The 17284-nt window shown below is 34.1% G+C and overlaps 1 pseudogene; it reads left to right on the forward strand.

Moving 5' to 3' along the window:
* Positions 1–2883: 2883 nt before the first annotated feature.
* Positions 2884–16116, forward strand: LOC128553315 (Na(+)/citrate cotransporter-like; annotated as a pseudogene).
* Positions 16117–17284: the final 1168 nt, after the last annotated feature.

Raw genomic sequence — 17284 nt, forward strand, 5'->3', positions numbered from 1 at the left:
GGGTTGACATAATGCAGTGAAACCATGGTCACGTGATTGATACACGTGATGAAACGCTAATATTGCATAGGTAGACATCAGGAAATATCTACTTTCACTTTCATTTTACCAAACAGCTTCGACTCACTTTTTGAAGCATATAATGTAGCTTAAAATCATCAGCAGACATTCCTCTTTACAATCAAGTGTCAATAAATTATATTTGGCATAAAAATGGCCTTTACTAGCCTGGAAAATTGCAAATATTGATAATGATTACATTCGAGTATATCATTGAGGCATATTCGGCAAATAATTACCTTCATGCCTTTAATACCAGCTCCTGTGACATTGTAGGCTACATATACACTTCTTACCAGAACAACATGTCTTTCTTTAGATTATAATTTGTGAACAGCATATTGAAAGGTTTCAACCTTTCTGTGATTTCAGCGCTTTGATTGTCTTATCGTTTAATTACGTTAATTCCCGGATTAACGGTAATCAGTTTGCGCATGCGCATATAATTCGTAAAATGGACTATTGAGCAATATCCCAAGATTGGGTACAACAACGTCACTACATTGCACGCGCATTGGTTATCGCAAAATTAACAAAGGCAAAGAAAATCTCTTATATAAGTGAACCCCTAAATGCCAGACATTTTAAACCTTAATCCCCAATAAACAGGATCCTGTTTGGTCCGGTCTGATAAGGGTCCATATAACCCCTGTAGACTCGACATGTAGTCATAAATTTTATTGATATATTCAGATTATTAGTTATTTCCTGTGTTTTGCATTTTATGGATGTCCTGACCAATTAATAAAAACTCTTACATCAATTCAATTCTCACTCTTTTAGAAAGCTCTCACCTTAATATAATAAAAAATAAAATAATTATATAAAACTGAATAAGAGAAATGACAAGTATTTTTTTTATTCAATTATTATGATATTTTTATAAGTAACAAAATAAAACCAGGAAAAATTAAAGCAATTTGAACGATGGCAATTGAAAATTCAGCAATAATGAGATATTACTGTACAAAAAACTGTGAAAAAAGCTTGATTTATTAAAAAAAGCGCTGTTGTATCTTATCACATTGTTAAGCTCTAATTTAGTCAGGCTTTATAAACTCGTTATAAAGGTGAGAATTGGTTTGCTATAAAGGTCTGAAATATCATCTGCAATTTATGTACTACACAGTAGCTATACAGTAGCTTATTATGATAAACAGAAGCTAGTCTATCAATGGTCCAGTCTTATTTATTGGCCCTTACAGTCTTCATCGTAACATTAAAAATAAATCAAGTTCAGTGTAGTTTATGGTATTTTATATGTTTTAGTTTAATAAAGTTCCAATATTTTAGCACAACTGAAATTTATCTGGTTCACCAGAGTATGTTGGAACACCAAGCACAAATTCAAACGATAAAGTCCATGTGCAACACCACAAATAAAAACAGTAAAGTTAATCTTTATGGTGGAACACCTTCTACTTTGTTATCCAAGAGTAAAGTGCAAATACATGCTATTTGAAATCTGGGACAACTGAAACGTATTAGACCTTATTGGTTATGTGAAATGACATGTGACATTTTTACACATATTGCTAAGTAATTATTTAGTTATTGTAACACAATATTTGGCAGGTACTTAATGATTAAACAGAAGAACAGGAAAACAACACAAAGCATTTTTTACAAGTTGACGGCTTGGCTTCCTGGCTTAACAATCTTTATGAGACTTTGAGAGAGCTTAATATAATCTGACGCTTTTTTTTAGTGAAAGATGGCAATAAATTTTTTCCATTTATTGAAATATACCCAAGAATTTACTAAACTAATTATTAAATAACTTTAACTTTAAAAGACAAACATTTTGATACTAAACCTGTCAGTATGCTGTAAATATAAATATTATTTGAAATTTTATAACAAATGCACAGTGTATAAAAATTTTACAAACATTTGCTGCATAATACAAAACTTGTTAGGCATTGGTATTTTGAAATATAACAAAACCCAGCTAGATTTATTTCCATTGGATTAAGTGTAATTTGAAAAACGACACTAAAGGCCCTGGCTAAACAAAATAAGTACTTTCTGTTTCTAGAGAAGGGTAATGCAAACTTTTGTTGTTTTGTTTCTTTAAAAATGCACCATATAAACAGACTGATTTCGGGCAAGTAAAAATGTTTCCGGGCAAGCTGTTTTCTTAAGTAACTTGCCCAAAAGGGCAAGTGCTGAGAAAAAATTAAGGCGAAGACTGCCCTTACCGCCAATACGCAGACCTTATCATTCCCATAGGCCACATCCCTGGATAGCTGGCATACCAGAATCAGTGTCTTTAAAGGGCTGGAATTTGGGAATTTTGAAGGTACATTTTTTTAAACAAGGGGAGATTGATGCAAAAAAAAAAATAAAAAAAAAATAAAGATCATTTGTTTAGATTAATATGTCTTAACTCTCAAGTTCAAGTGAGTTATCACTTTTCGAACACAATAAAGGGATATATAAAATTATGTCAAAATTGTCTAAAAACACAAACGTTCCTTGTTTTCAGCTGCTTTCTTGACACATCTCGCTCGAAACCATGTATTATAGTTTGTACTGCAAAGGTTACGCCTATATATCAGGTATGGGGCCGTACCCTTATGTTAAACTATTTTTGATTGTTTTTTACTGGCCCGAGAAAGGTTGACAAAACTCCAGGTTTCAACAGGCAAAAGCAGTCTTTTCCAAGTGTTTGCCTTGTTCAGATACTTAATTAAATAAAAATAAAGTAGTTTATACTGAAACTTGGAGTATTTTATAAACACTGTGCATTAACTGATGCAGCGGATAAAATAAAAAGTGGATAGGTTGCATCTGCTTTAAAGTGAGTGGAAAGCAACAACAATGAACTATCTAAAGCATATATGGACATTAAAGCCAATATTTGTACCAGTGCTGGCTTTTCTTTTACCTATAAGTTTGGTTATTAATTATTCTCCGGATTTCGAAAGTGTAAGTACACGCATTTCTTAATCTTTATGACAGTCATAATATTGCGCAGATATTGTCACGATTGCATGATAACATCCAATACCAAAAGGCGGTTAACTGTGCACTGTACCATCGAGACGATTCGGAAGTGACTCCCAAGTATCGGCCTAACTTTCGTAGCGACAAATGCGTATGTAATTTTTATCATTTTCATCATACTATCAACATCACCATCATCATTTATGATCTCCTTGATCAAGTGATTATGGCCGCTGGCTTCAAATCACTTGTGCATTACCGATCATGATCCGTTCGGGCCTCACTCGGGGCATTGAATTCTTCATGTGAGGAAGCCATCCACGTCGGTGTTTCTACCAAGGTGTCCGTCCGCGTTGAAATAATTTTCCTTCAGTGCTGTACGCACTGTATTTGTCTGTCATCCGTTTTACTGTAAAATTAAGATAACGTTTTCTCATGAACCCTTGTATGGTTCCTCAACAACTTATACTGAAAGATTTCTTGCACAGGAGTATCTATCAGGTTGTCCTGCTTTTTCACAGTTTAAAGCCACCATATTTTCCATGACAAGCGAATGAATTGTTACTATCTTGCCTCGAACATTTTAAAGCCATAAACATCATATATCTTTATTAACAAAAGGTAACTTAAAAAAAGATACACGGCCGCATTAATCAATGCGCATTAAGATTTTGAAAACTATGAAAATAAATATCTGATGTCATATAATAAAATGCTTATTGAATTGCTTGTCAGTCTATAGTCAAAACTATTGTTCCTTGGGCCTTCCAACGTCAGGCAATATTTTGACTATTGAATGGCAATCCATTCAGTAGGTGTGTATACTAGTATATCGTAAAAACTAAGGTACAGCTTTTACATGTGTACTATATAGAAAATTACAGTTAAAAATCTCAGTAAAAACAACGTTTAAAATTTGAAAAAAGGTGGTTTTTTTTTTTATTATAAATCAAGTCATTTACCATGTTATTTTTGTAAACTACATTTTCTTTTTAATCTGCCTTTTTTCTGTTAAAAAGGATGTCGTAGATACATTTTTTTTCAGTACTTCGATTTCTTCTTGCCTGGTATACATAGGTTTCGAAAAATTATTTGGACGGCCTTATGTTATTTTTTCAAGCCGACGGATAAACTATTGCTTTATTATTTTAATAATAATAATAAGAAGAAGAATAGTTTATTTCACAAATTAAGGACTATAAATTAATCAACTTGATGAAAACCTGGTGAAAACAACCCATGCATTTAAATAACAAACCATCTGATAACTCGCATAACTATTGCATTCTTGAATTCTAATCAGTCATATGTCTACAGATTATGTCTACAGATTAAATTTAGATAGGTGTGATACACAACGTCGTTGATTCGTCGGCGGTCAATAGTTTTTGCTGTATGACCGGGCTACAGTTTGGTTACTGGTCGATAGTCCTCAAATTTCATTGTGGGCAGGCCAAGAAACAATTCTTTCGGATATTATGCAGACGATTTGAAACAATTTAGCCGTGACGGAAACTTTATAGAAATTTTGAGCTAAAAAGACAGACAAATTGAACCTCACCGAAATAGTTTTGGCTACAGGCCGTTGAGCCATTCAATAAGTGCAATGACCTTGACTTCGTTTAACGACGGTCAGTCCTATCATTAGGCCGCAGTATTTATCGAGTGCAGACCGCTAGAGTATCTACTAATAATTCATGATAACATGTTCACTCAAACAAAATAACAAGACAGAGTGCTTTTAAGTGATAACTGATTTTGTTTTCGCACCATTTCCTTACTTGGTGTTTCTATATCTTACAAACTGTTCATCTATATCAGTGTGTTATCGTTAGCTGTTTAAATTCTAAATTGCATTTTTTTCTTTTACAAGGAATCAAAATGTGCCTACGTAATTACTGTCATGGCAATACTCTGGCTCACAGAGGCTATTCCAATCCCAGTAACAGCCCTGATCCCCATCTTCCTGTTTCCGCTGTTGGGAGTGGTGGCCGCCGCAGATGTTAGTAACTCATATATAAAGGTAAAATGTCGATTTAAACTTCTACAATGCTATATATAAGATATTTGTAAATAAGAAAAAACAAAACACGTGCAACTCTAAAAATACAATTCTTCGAAATATGAACAATTTTTAATCATATCATGTTAAGTTATACGAGAGTGTAGCTCATTAAGAAATATCAGATACCTTAGTATGGAACACCGCCGCTGTCTTTTGTCGGGACATTTTATCATATTAACAGTGTCTTATTTTATTAAGAGACTAAGCTATCGTGTCAAGGTGTGGTAATGACTTGCCAAAACTGTCTTATTACGTTAAATAGAAAGGCTATCTTCTAATGGTGTGGTCTTTAAAAGTTAACATCACGCTCTGACATGATGACAAGGAATGTCCAAATATAAGACAGCTGTGGTGTTCCATACCTAAATCTTTACATTACTCGGTATGTGTTATATCAAAGCAAGTAAATAAAGACTGAAGACATGGTCTAAGATTAATTCTAACATGGCTCGATTCGATTTCCAGTTGAAAAGAAGAAAATCAAGCTCTGTATCCTGTGATAAACAACGGTTGACGCGCGGACCGGTAAGAGAGCATAATGACGTCAATTATGACGTCATATTGCCGCCTGACATCCGATATATTACTCATCGCGTAAATGAAGTCCAGCATAATATTTATTAAACTATATCAATGAGCATGTCAAAATGAAAACAGTCAATGCCTTCTTGTGATTTATCGTCTAATTAACCACGATTCATCGTTCAGATGCTTCAGTATTTAACCACTCGGGCTAATGCCCTCGTGGTTCAATTCCTACGCATCTGAACTCTGAATCGTGGTAAATCAGACGATAAACCACTCGAAGGCTTTAGAGAAAAAGTGCGGTATTGAAATACACACGCTGTTGGGCACACAACACCAAGCCCCTTTGTTTACTTCTAGTTAATAGAAACACTATTCATATACACAATTCATTCACGATACCAGTTCAAAATACGAAACAAACATGATATTTCTTTTGATGTAAATGTCTCTAGCAAATAATTATGGTAATATTGGCATTGACTGCAGGATACAACTATGTTGTTCCTAGGGGGACTCATTGTTGCCGTGGCACTGAAAGAAAGTTGTCTGCATATAAGAATATCTCTGTGTGTAATGGTGATAGTTGGTGCCCAACCAATATTGCATGTATATACACTTGTACAATGTCAAATATCATATCAATAGATAACTGTATCTCAACAGGACCAAGATGTACACTTTGTAATTCGTTCGCTGGTCTGTTAGATATTTCATTGAACTTAGACTCTGTTTGGAACCACAACTAATATTTATTTCTGTTCCGTTGGTTCTCATTTCTTTAACCTTTAATTTTACAGTCTTTGGAATTTCATGAAAACAACATATGAAAACACAATACTTTTTAGTATGTTTCTTTGAATAATTGAACTAAATAAGGAACAGAATTAAACAATCAAGTATTCAAAATGACAATTCTGTAGAGATTATTGTTCAATTATGATTTCAGTTTAATGGCGGGACTTATGGCAACCACGTGGTTCCTGTCCATGTGGATAAGTAACACAGCAGCGACATCTATGATGATTCCAATTATTGAAGCTGTCTTGCAAAACATGGAAGATGTTCGGAAAAGTGCTGTAGGTACTGTGAATGTACTAATTATTTTTACTTCAAGGTACATACTAAGGTATCTAATCAACAAATAGCGCAATTCACTTCAGACTTCTCATTCAGGAACTTACTTACCTTTATTTCATATCTTACTTTTATTGTACACCAAAAATAAGAATGCTTAAAGATGTAACAGTATGTATGAGGTCATATCTCTAAACAACTGACGTAAAAGCTTATATACTTCACACAAGTCTTTGACATCATCAATTGCATGCCTAAAATCCTTTAAATGTTGAGAGAGTAATGAAGCTAAATTCATATTTTGAAGTAAAGATATGAAATTATGTATTTCAGGGGAGCTTATTGTAGAAAATGAGAGATACGAGGCCAGTTCGAATGTAGCATCTAACGAAATGCACTCAACATACGGTAGCAGCGAAACTGATTTCGCAAATGATATACAATTAAAGGAGACCCTAGTTACACTCGATCCATGTCCCAAAAGTGATATAAATAAACACAAATATAATGGCATTGTAGAGAGCAGTATAGGTTGCGATTTAATGGATCCGAAGAGGTATGTATACTTTATTTTATGGTTTAACCAGAAAGGTAATTCAAATAACAACATAGTTGGAAAGAATTTATTAAATATTACTAGACTACTTAGCTTTTAGAAATTACCATCACAACTCTGTGAGAACGATTAATTTCGCAATGTTTACTTCATATTTAAAGTGACATATCAAAATATAACATATCATTTTCCGTGAAGATAAAATCCCCTTAAATATATCACAAATCATAGTTGTTGAATTTGTACAGGCTTAATATTTAAAAAAAAAATTCTACATATTAAATAACTGTTTTTAGCCTGTTCATAACAGTGCCTTTGTCCTCAGTAATGCACTGTTTCCAAACAGTTCTGTATGAAAAACTCACTGATTTTAGAAAATTCAACCCAGTGAAAGCATTTTTGTCAAGAAACATCATACATTGCTTTAAGCCGGTAGACTCTAGACAGTGCATGAATTATGTTAAGTCCGTTTTGAACTGTGAATGCATTGTATTAAAACTTGTATTATTTACTTTTCAGCGAGTTCTATACAGTGACGGAAGAAGATAAAGGAACAGATGAAAGCGAACCGGGGCACGCGCCAGTGTCTGAAAGCGCAGAACTCCGTCGTATTGCGAAGGCATTTGCTCTGAGTGTCGCGTACGGAGCAAACATTGGAGGGATTGCAACACTGACCGGCACTCCACCAAACTTGGTACTTAAACAGGAGGCCGATAAGTATGCAACTTTATTAGTAAACTGTCAGGATGAAAGATATGTGCGTGTACATTGTATCTCATTTTACAAGCTATAATGGCCATAGATTTTTTGATGAAGAAGTGCATTTGCTTGAATAATCCAATTTGCACAATATTTCCTATTAAATAGTATCATGTTTAACATATAATAAGACATTTCCTTGGAAACGTTCACACAAACATATTGATTATAATAAACTGTTTTGCAAGCCTGTTGTATTATAGGACAAAAGGGTATGTGTAGATGGCATTTAGCCAGTATTCAGATATGCAACTGAAACTCATTTGTGCTCAAATTTAATTTCTTAATCAAAATACGACATATATAAATAATCCACCGACAATTTTTGACAGTGACGTCATTTTGTCAACAAACTATAAATAACCACGGTATACCACCAAATGGATGTATACATAACAGAACAGAACATATAATAGATAGAAATATGTCCTTATCATATGAGAAACTCTTAGTAAGGTATGGTTAGTTTTTTTTTTAATTATAAGTATTTTTTTTTATTATGAAGTATACAAAATGTTAATGCAACATATGGCTGTCTCACCGTCAGTCCATTCTGTTTTAGAATAGATATTGCTTTCTCGTTATTCTCCAAAGGCTCGTTACAGTTAAAAACGTATTCATAGCCATTTTATCCATTTTATGTGGAGTGAACTTTTTCTACACAATTTATTCTGTACGCTTAATTCGTGAAGCACTAGAAAATCAAGATAACTATATAGTTGAGTAAGAAAATAGCGTGCGCGAAAAAAGTTCCGCCGACCAGATTCAAACTCGGTACCTTTCGGTTACTACGACAGCGCCGTTATCCTCTGGGCTACGTATCCATGCAGGGTATAGGTAAAGAAACATAATGATAATCCAGTACAATATAAAGTAAACACAATATGACGTCACTGTCAGGTATTCCTGGTGGGATACTATAACCAGGTATTACATTAAATCTTTAGTAAAATATGTTCTAGTGTTTTTTGATATACGCCCGGTACATAAAATGTACTTTGCAAAAACGTTAACGCGCCATTTGTTATTTTGCCGATACCTTAAATTAAAAAAAAAAATAAAATCAGAATACCCGTAGAATATTATGTATTTGATGACATCTCAAAATTTCAATTAATTTAAAAGCAAACAATATATAACATCATATACATTTTGCTCATTTTATGACTTTAGCCTGTTTTTTGAAAAGTGACAAAATACAATAAAACATTTATAATTTACATAACGATAGATTTTATGAGGGAAAAATGTCAACATAAACCAAATAAGGTCGCTGGCGTACCCTATCGATGTTTATATGAGATCTAAAAAAAAATCAAAAATCTGTACCTCTATATTTCTATAAATGTTATTTATAAACTGAACTTTTAATGTATGTTGTGGCTTTAAAAAATAGAATGTGGTATAATAATAGTCAAAAATTTTACTTGATATAAACATGTTTGTTTACTTCATTTCAAGAAGTACATTAAACATTTTTTAAAGAAAATAGCAAGTATTGTTCAGTATATACATATTTTATAGGTATTTTATAGGAAATATCTACATAACTAATATTACCTGGGACCTCCCTGGCCGAGTTGTTAAGGTCTGACATCGATACTTGTCCCTTACCGTTGTTAGATCGAAACTTTACCAGGGTGTAGAATTCTTTCATGTGAGGAAGACATTTAGCTGTACGGAAGGTGGATGGGTCTGCCCTGATGCCCGTCCATGCCTCAGATAATGCTCAAAGGGGCACATTGGGTCTTCCTCCGTTCCGAAAAGCTGACTTTGAGCCACAAAAAAAACTACAGAAAAACTATTATTTCCTATGCATTTAATGTCCGTTAATGTTTGCAGGTTATATAAATTCTACGATGGTAAAGAGTCCGAAATATCATTTGCTAAATGGATGGGTTTCGGATTCCCTCTATCATTTTTCACTGCGTTCTTTGGATGGATGTGGCTTGTTGTTGTTTTCATACGTTGTGGGTAAGATTTAGTCTTCTTTTTTGTTTCTTTTTTTATAAATAATGTACGTATTTGTAACGTTTCGGTAAACTCAATAATATATCAACTTAAATAAAACTGGTTTTAAAACTCTAGATTGTATATATAGCCGCTAACTTTTGCGTTTGTTTTATTTAAAGTATGATGTGAAGTTCAGCTGGATACACGCCCCTTATATCGGCAAATTTCTGACTGGCATGCTATATCTTTTTATCACAGGTGTTGTAAGAAAACAGACGTTGAACAGAGGAGGGCTATAAATAGTACAATACGAACACATTTTAAACAGCTTGGCAGGCTAACGTACGTAAATTTACCAGTCAATTTCAAACGTTTAAGGCACTGACCTCCAGATTTTGGCTAATAATGATTTTTCTTTGAAAATGTTTGGTCGTTTTATGGGCCAATGCGTTTCACTCAACCCGGGACATGCCGGTCACGTGAGCGGCAAGATGATAATTTTCGCCGGTTTATTAATAAACGAACGCTTACGTGAGCTGCAAATAAAAAAAGACTTTCCAATTTATTTGATTTTCTATTGAGGCCTTATCAAAAACGTTAGCAAAATATTTCTTGTAGTATGTTTCTACCTTTTCTGTTATAAAACCAATTTTTCAGATGTTTAACCGATTTTATATCACGAATATATATGATTTGCCGCACTGCCTATCTCGCTAGACCGGCGCACATCGGCGTACGTCTGATAGACCCGGGAAGTGCAGGAAAACCAAACGAACGCCTAGCCGGTTGCCCGAGCCAAAACGGCGTACGCCGCAAATGTGAAACAAATTGGCCCTATGAAATCTAGAATGCGCGTTAAATATAAATATTTATAATCGAGGCAATTTATCCCGAGCGGAGCGTTACAAACGCTGTTGGATTTCCATCGTAAAAATTAGTAAAAACAACTAAATCTCATATGTCTCCGCAACATATTCTGTCACTAATTAATTTTCAAAGCATTCTTAAGAAATACAGCATTAATTTTCTGATACCTAATTTTTTGTTTTCGAACGATCTGAAGGCTAGTGCCTTTAGGCAAATATACATTTTTAAAGGTAAATTTCATTCTTGTTATTATCAGGTGTAATATTTTCGCCACCCTATTTAGTTTCAATTTTACCGTGCAATAACGTAACAGTTATAGTGTTATTGTATAGAAGCTGACAAAATGAAGAAACCGAAACAATATTGTATGCTGACAAAGTGAAAAAACTAGTTTTGTCAGCTGACAAAATGAAGAAACCAATACATTAGTATTGTGTTTGTTATATGGGCATGTATGCTCAACAGTGATACAATTTACCTTAAAAGATAGCTTGATAGGAAATGTGTTTCCATAGTTACGGATTTGTTAAAGTTTCTGTAACTAGCATTTTTGTACTATTTCAGGATGCGGGAAATACAGGTTTTAACTGTTTTTATTTGCCTCGTTTGTCTGTGGTTATTTAGAGCACCTCCTAATATTACTGGGTGGGGAAACGCAGGTGCTTTAAAGAAAGGGTGAGTCATTTCTTATAATACCCAGAAAATATCTACTAGAAGTATATACATGTGAATTTATGGATTAAATTATTGAACTGGAATACCGGAATTAACATATAACAATTTTGAATACAGCCGTGAATGCAGGACCAAAACGTCGGGTAACGCCTCCCTCTCCGCCTCTGCCAGTTATTAGCAAATATCTTGTAGCATCTTAAAGCGATCCGGGCTGAGATAGAGAGCAAAGAAAATGTTTTGTTACAATTTTAGCATGTTTTAAAAGTGCACTTTTATCAGCATTGCTCTTTATATTACAAGACTGGAATCTCTTGACCCCAAATGACTGTGAGTTAACGTATATTCTGCATTCTAACAAGATCTGATTTGTTTTCCTAAATAAAGAAAGCTGGAAGTGTTATAATGATATGTGGTAAAATAACAGTTTTTAAGTCAAAGCAAATATGTCATAGCGTCAAAGGGCGAAAAAACAACAACATCCCCCCCCCCCCCCCAAAAAAAAAGCAAAACTTTAGATTGATGTATTAGAATTGAAAAATATATCTAAAACCGTGATCTTTTCGTTGATTAAATCTTTGTATTTCGGATGCATATTGTTATATTCGCACTTGTGACATAATTTCTACGTGTCTAAAGTCCTATATTTTTCTGAAACATCAGTATTAGCTTACGAGGATTACACATGCAGTGTATATAATTTTTACGAAATTAACCACTGACCATTACATCAGTGGAAATGATTGAATAGTTTTACAGTAATACAGAAGAGTCTGTAAAACATGTGGCCGAGAATTCACTTGATGTTTTGCTTTCTTGACTTACCATTAACAAGTAAACGTTTGGCTATGTTTTATCTTGTACATGTAAACTCATGTAAATATTGGTCTGATTTTTTTTTCAGATTTGTCTCAGATTCTACACCATGTATTTTGCTCAGCGTTCTTTTATTTCTACTTCCGGCAGAAAAGCCAAAGGTTTTCTGGCTAGCAAAAGACGGTACATATATATTCTTTATCATAAAATGTACAAAACACAAGGTCAAGATTCCAAATAAGGAAAACCACATTCAAACAAAAACACGGCTGCCCGTGAAGTTTCACGATTTAACATTGAAATTGAAATATCAGTTACTCTATCTTTTCACCATTATCGCTCCATCAGCCGATTTCATTATACAATTATAGACTTACTGTATGGTTTTGTTGACCGATCTGTCTGAAAGTAATGTTGACCGTATTGTGTTCTTTTTTTATGTTATCTATCTTTAAAGTTTAACTTTAAATAAACACTGCCTACCTTCGAAACGAGGGATCGTGAGCGGGAGCCTGCTCCACCAACAAAAATCACTAACAGTTGGATAAGAATCCCGTGAAAGGATGCTTTACACGTGTATCTTGAACTATCATTCTAACTAAAATTGCTAATAGTCTTCTGGAGGAATCGCCGAAATGTGATAAAAATTGGTCTAAATACAAACAAACACACTTATTTTTACAGACAGACCATCGTATGTGCCTCTGATAGACTGGAAATCGGTGAGCCAGAAGCTTCCGTGGGGTGTAATAGTTCTGCTTGGTGGTGGGTTTGCCATTGCAGATGCAAGTAAGGTAAACAAGTTCACAGAGATCATTGTCATATATTTGTTAGTTTAGCATAAGAGATCGCAAGTATACTGATCTAACAAATTAGAAAATGTTTTGTTTTTTTCAAATCACCCGCTACAGTACGGAGAATCTTTTAACCCTGCATAATACTGTGTCAGAGAAATTTTCAACTATACTTTCTGAACTTGTTGATTTCGAAAAAAAACAAACACTTTTTGCACACATTTTAACTAAAACTCAAACGTTTATTTAATAAATAATAAAAGACGGTTCAAAACAATTTATTACTTAATGCATTTATAGAGTTCTGGACTGTCAAGATTGGTCGGAAATAAAGCTGAAAGTTTTTGGGCAGTATGGACAGTTGGGTATGAAACATGTGATATGTTTTATCGTCGCTGGAGCCACTGAAGTTACAAGTAACACTGCCACAGCCACACTGCTCATGCCAGTACTCTCAGAACTGGTAATTGCTATTTTCTAGAAATTTATAAAATCGTATTGACACAGGTTGAGAAGAATCAGCATTCAAACTTGGACTCAAACCCGGGGCCTTGGAATACCGTTTTTATATCCTTCCAGTTGAGCTAAATTCTATAACACGACAAATTACAGCCGTTCTCGAATTCCCAAGGAACTTTGAGAATAAGGTATACGTCATGAGCTTGTAACATATGCAGTCACGTTCTTAGGTTCGGTGACAAATGACATATAAGCAACCCGACATTGACTTAAAGCCGATGCCTCGAAATACCGTACAGATGGCCTACCAGCTTTTCTGCATTCCCACACTTTATGCCGATGTCCTATGATGTGATAAATAATTTTAAAATTATCATAGGTGTTTTCCTTAAAGCATTACACATTCATGTGATACAACGGGATTTTGTATGTACTTCAAAACATGCCCTGATTCTATGTATTACCTTCGTTGTCATTTTTACAGTCTGTGTTATTCCTAACTAAGTTTCACCATCAGACTAAAGAAAATGCAAATAATTGTGTAGGCATATCAGTAGTCATAGAAATTAAACCAGACAGTTACATTATTTAGTCATTATTCTCTTATTAAATCCTACTTACCCTCATAACAATTCGAGCCGAGGTGAATGTCTTTAATGAGACATTACTATGTTTTTATTGTGCTCCATTTTGCTGTTACATGACAAAAAAATCAAGAGGGCAGTCGGGTTTGATCGTTGTGTTTTACTGACACTTAGACTGTCCAAGCATTAATGCTTTCATGTAACATCACGTGTTTATTATTGTTACATTCTTATAGTTTCAAGCATTTTGTAACTAGACTCTGATTTGTATGCTTTATAGTTTGTGTCCGTGTGACGACCCGAGGATATTTATTTGTCATTTCATGCTGGTATATCATTTTAAGCACAGTTGCATTAAACATGTACAATTTATTTCTTCAATATGTGGGAAAGTCTTTCACTTCAGGCAATTCAAACGAGCATTCATCCATTGTACTTGATGATGTCAGCCACCGTTGCGGGTTCCCTTTGCGTTCATTTCCGGTTGCAACACACCTAACGCCATCGTTTTCTCTTCAGGGTACCTCCTATACCCGATTTGGTAAGTTAAAAATCCAGAATATTATTATTGCTGTAAAAAGATAAACCAGTTTCTTTTTGCTTTGTCGGCATATTACTGAGTAATATAGAGACCTGTAATGATACATGTTCTTCGCGATATTATGTCAGACACGGTTGACTATCTAGGTTTAATTAACCAACCACTGTTCAGCACATGTTAGAATTCTGCTTCCAAGGGGCTAGGGGCCGTGAGGGATATTGAAAATTCCATATTCTTTCATCAACAGACTCGGTCAAACCGAGGTTGCTATGATGTTGCTTGGATGCGTTCTAATTCTACCACGGGATCTCTTCATAGATTTTATTAGCTATCATAACAATAGACTTTAAGTGCCATGTGACAGATTCAAGGGAACCAAAGAAACTTGTTATAAAACATTGTTCCTTTACAGTAAATTAAGTTACTGGAATAAATCAGACGCTTACTATTGCTTATTTTAGTCGTTTAGAAAGGTCTTTGTAAGTTTGAACGAGATGTTTAAATGAGCATCATTACGTGCGAAAACAATCTAAATCCACGTGCAGGTAAAGTTAGTGGCGTCGTATGAAATGTATACTATTAGAGAGAAAAAAAGATCTATGGTGAATATTACAAAATATTGCTTCTGGTGTTCAATATTGAAAGCCAATTCAATCTGACACTGAAACGAACACATCTCATATTTGTGCTATCTCTCTTATAGAAATGTACGTATATATATTAGCACATGATTTCTACAGCGTTTATCCCGTCATCTACAATTATCACTTTGTTTCCGTCATTGTTGTTAAATCGACTATTGGTTGTGACCAGATAATGTCAAAAATACCTTTACATAAGTTTTACGTGGATCAGCATCATTTGTGTTACCTTTTATGTTTGTTACTACATATACATGAGGGAAAAGTGGCGGTGTAAAGATGGGCAGGTTCCTAAATATATCCATATGTATATATGTCCATCAATGATAATGTTGCAATAAGACGGCGTTAAAAGTATTTTGACACCAATAGTCACTATATCTACCGCAGACAAATATATATTGTAGATTTATAGTCAGTAATGTCCACCATACAGCGTTTCCTAAAACAGCAAGTCGATCAAGCAATGAAATAAATCTTTATCGCACACATTACAGACAAAATCATTATTCATAGTGTTTTAACAGCTTGACATTTCTTATAATTGTGTCTTTATTGATATCATACAAGTAATCTATCATTTAACACGCACCTTTTGGACACTTATATTAAATGTTCTATTGTTTACTACAGGCACTGGCTGGGCTTCCAATGAACATTATTGCTGTACTGTGTCTCACATTGGGAATTAATACGTGGGGATCCTCAATTTTCCAGCTGGATACCTTTCCAGAGACGTTCAACAAGAATATTACAATGACTAACAGTTAAAGTAGAACATGCTGTCTCCTAGAAAATATGCAAATGCACCGCACTCCATTGAGCAAACAAAATGCGGCACATATATAACAGGGTATCTTATTTATGAATAAGCTACAGTTACAATGTTCAAGTGTTTACGTGGACACCTCCCATTTTAAACACTCATAATATACTCATATCTCATGTAAATACTCAACTACGCCTTCAGAATTCCTGATTTAAAAATACATACTCTAATAGATACGTAAATTCATCCATACATTTCTAACGTCGTCCATAAACAGGCTCATTCAAATCCAAGCCTGCAACTGTTTCGTTTTTGTCATGTTGGGCGGCTTTTTCTATCTTACGCAAAGTTTCTTTTTGTGTAACAGCATTTAGACAAATTTCAGGGAGAAAATTTATGTCGATTGTAATACTGAGATCAAAATGATTATGCCTTTAGATATCGACGCTGTGGCTTTTAAGGACACGTCACGGCTGAGATAGTTTAGCATTATTACAATACACAGTCGGTATTGAAATTGTGTTTCCAATACATGTGCTCATTAGATAAATCCTCAATATCTATGTGAAAATAAGGGATGTGTTTTGTATGATTGCAACACTGTGAGTTGCTCCAATTACTGACAAATGACTGAAACAATAGGAATTTGTACAAGAGACGGATAGACAAAACGACAGTGAGGTAACGATATATTCTTTTATTGTTTTAATGTATGAGTTGTAAGCTACAATAAAGAATACCCATTTTATGAAAATCAAACTGGAAGTTAGAAATAACAGAAAAAAATTAATTAGGTCATGAGTCATCATATACCTGTCAAAATTTGTCATTAGTTTTCACGAGCTGTCGAGATAATTTTTATCTCTCTATTCTGCAAATGCATTGTTTTTGAAAGTATCTTGGACGGATATTGTAGTGTGTAACTTACTTTACATTCCACATTAATATTTGTGCTTGAAATTGCTTTGTTGAGCTCACCGACGTCACATATGAATGTCTATTGTTTTAGTTTATTGTCTGTTATAAAGGTACCAAATCTCAATGTTAAGATATAAGAATTGTTCCTTTCTGGTAGACAAAGGAAACTATTTGGTTGAATCATAATATAACAGTTTTTGGAAAGAACTGAATATTCTTTGGTTTTTTGTTATTCACCGGAAATTCAAAAAGTGACATCACCTTAAAACACATGATTTT

The sequence above is a fragment of the Mercenaria mercenaria genome, unplaced genomic scaffold (genome assembly GCF_021730395.1).
Source record: "Mercenaria mercenaria strain notata unplaced genomic scaffold, MADL_Memer_1 contig_3701, whole genome shotgun sequence".
NCBI lineage: Eukaryota > Metazoa > Mollusca > Bivalvia > Venerida > Veneridae > Mercenaria > Mercenaria mercenaria.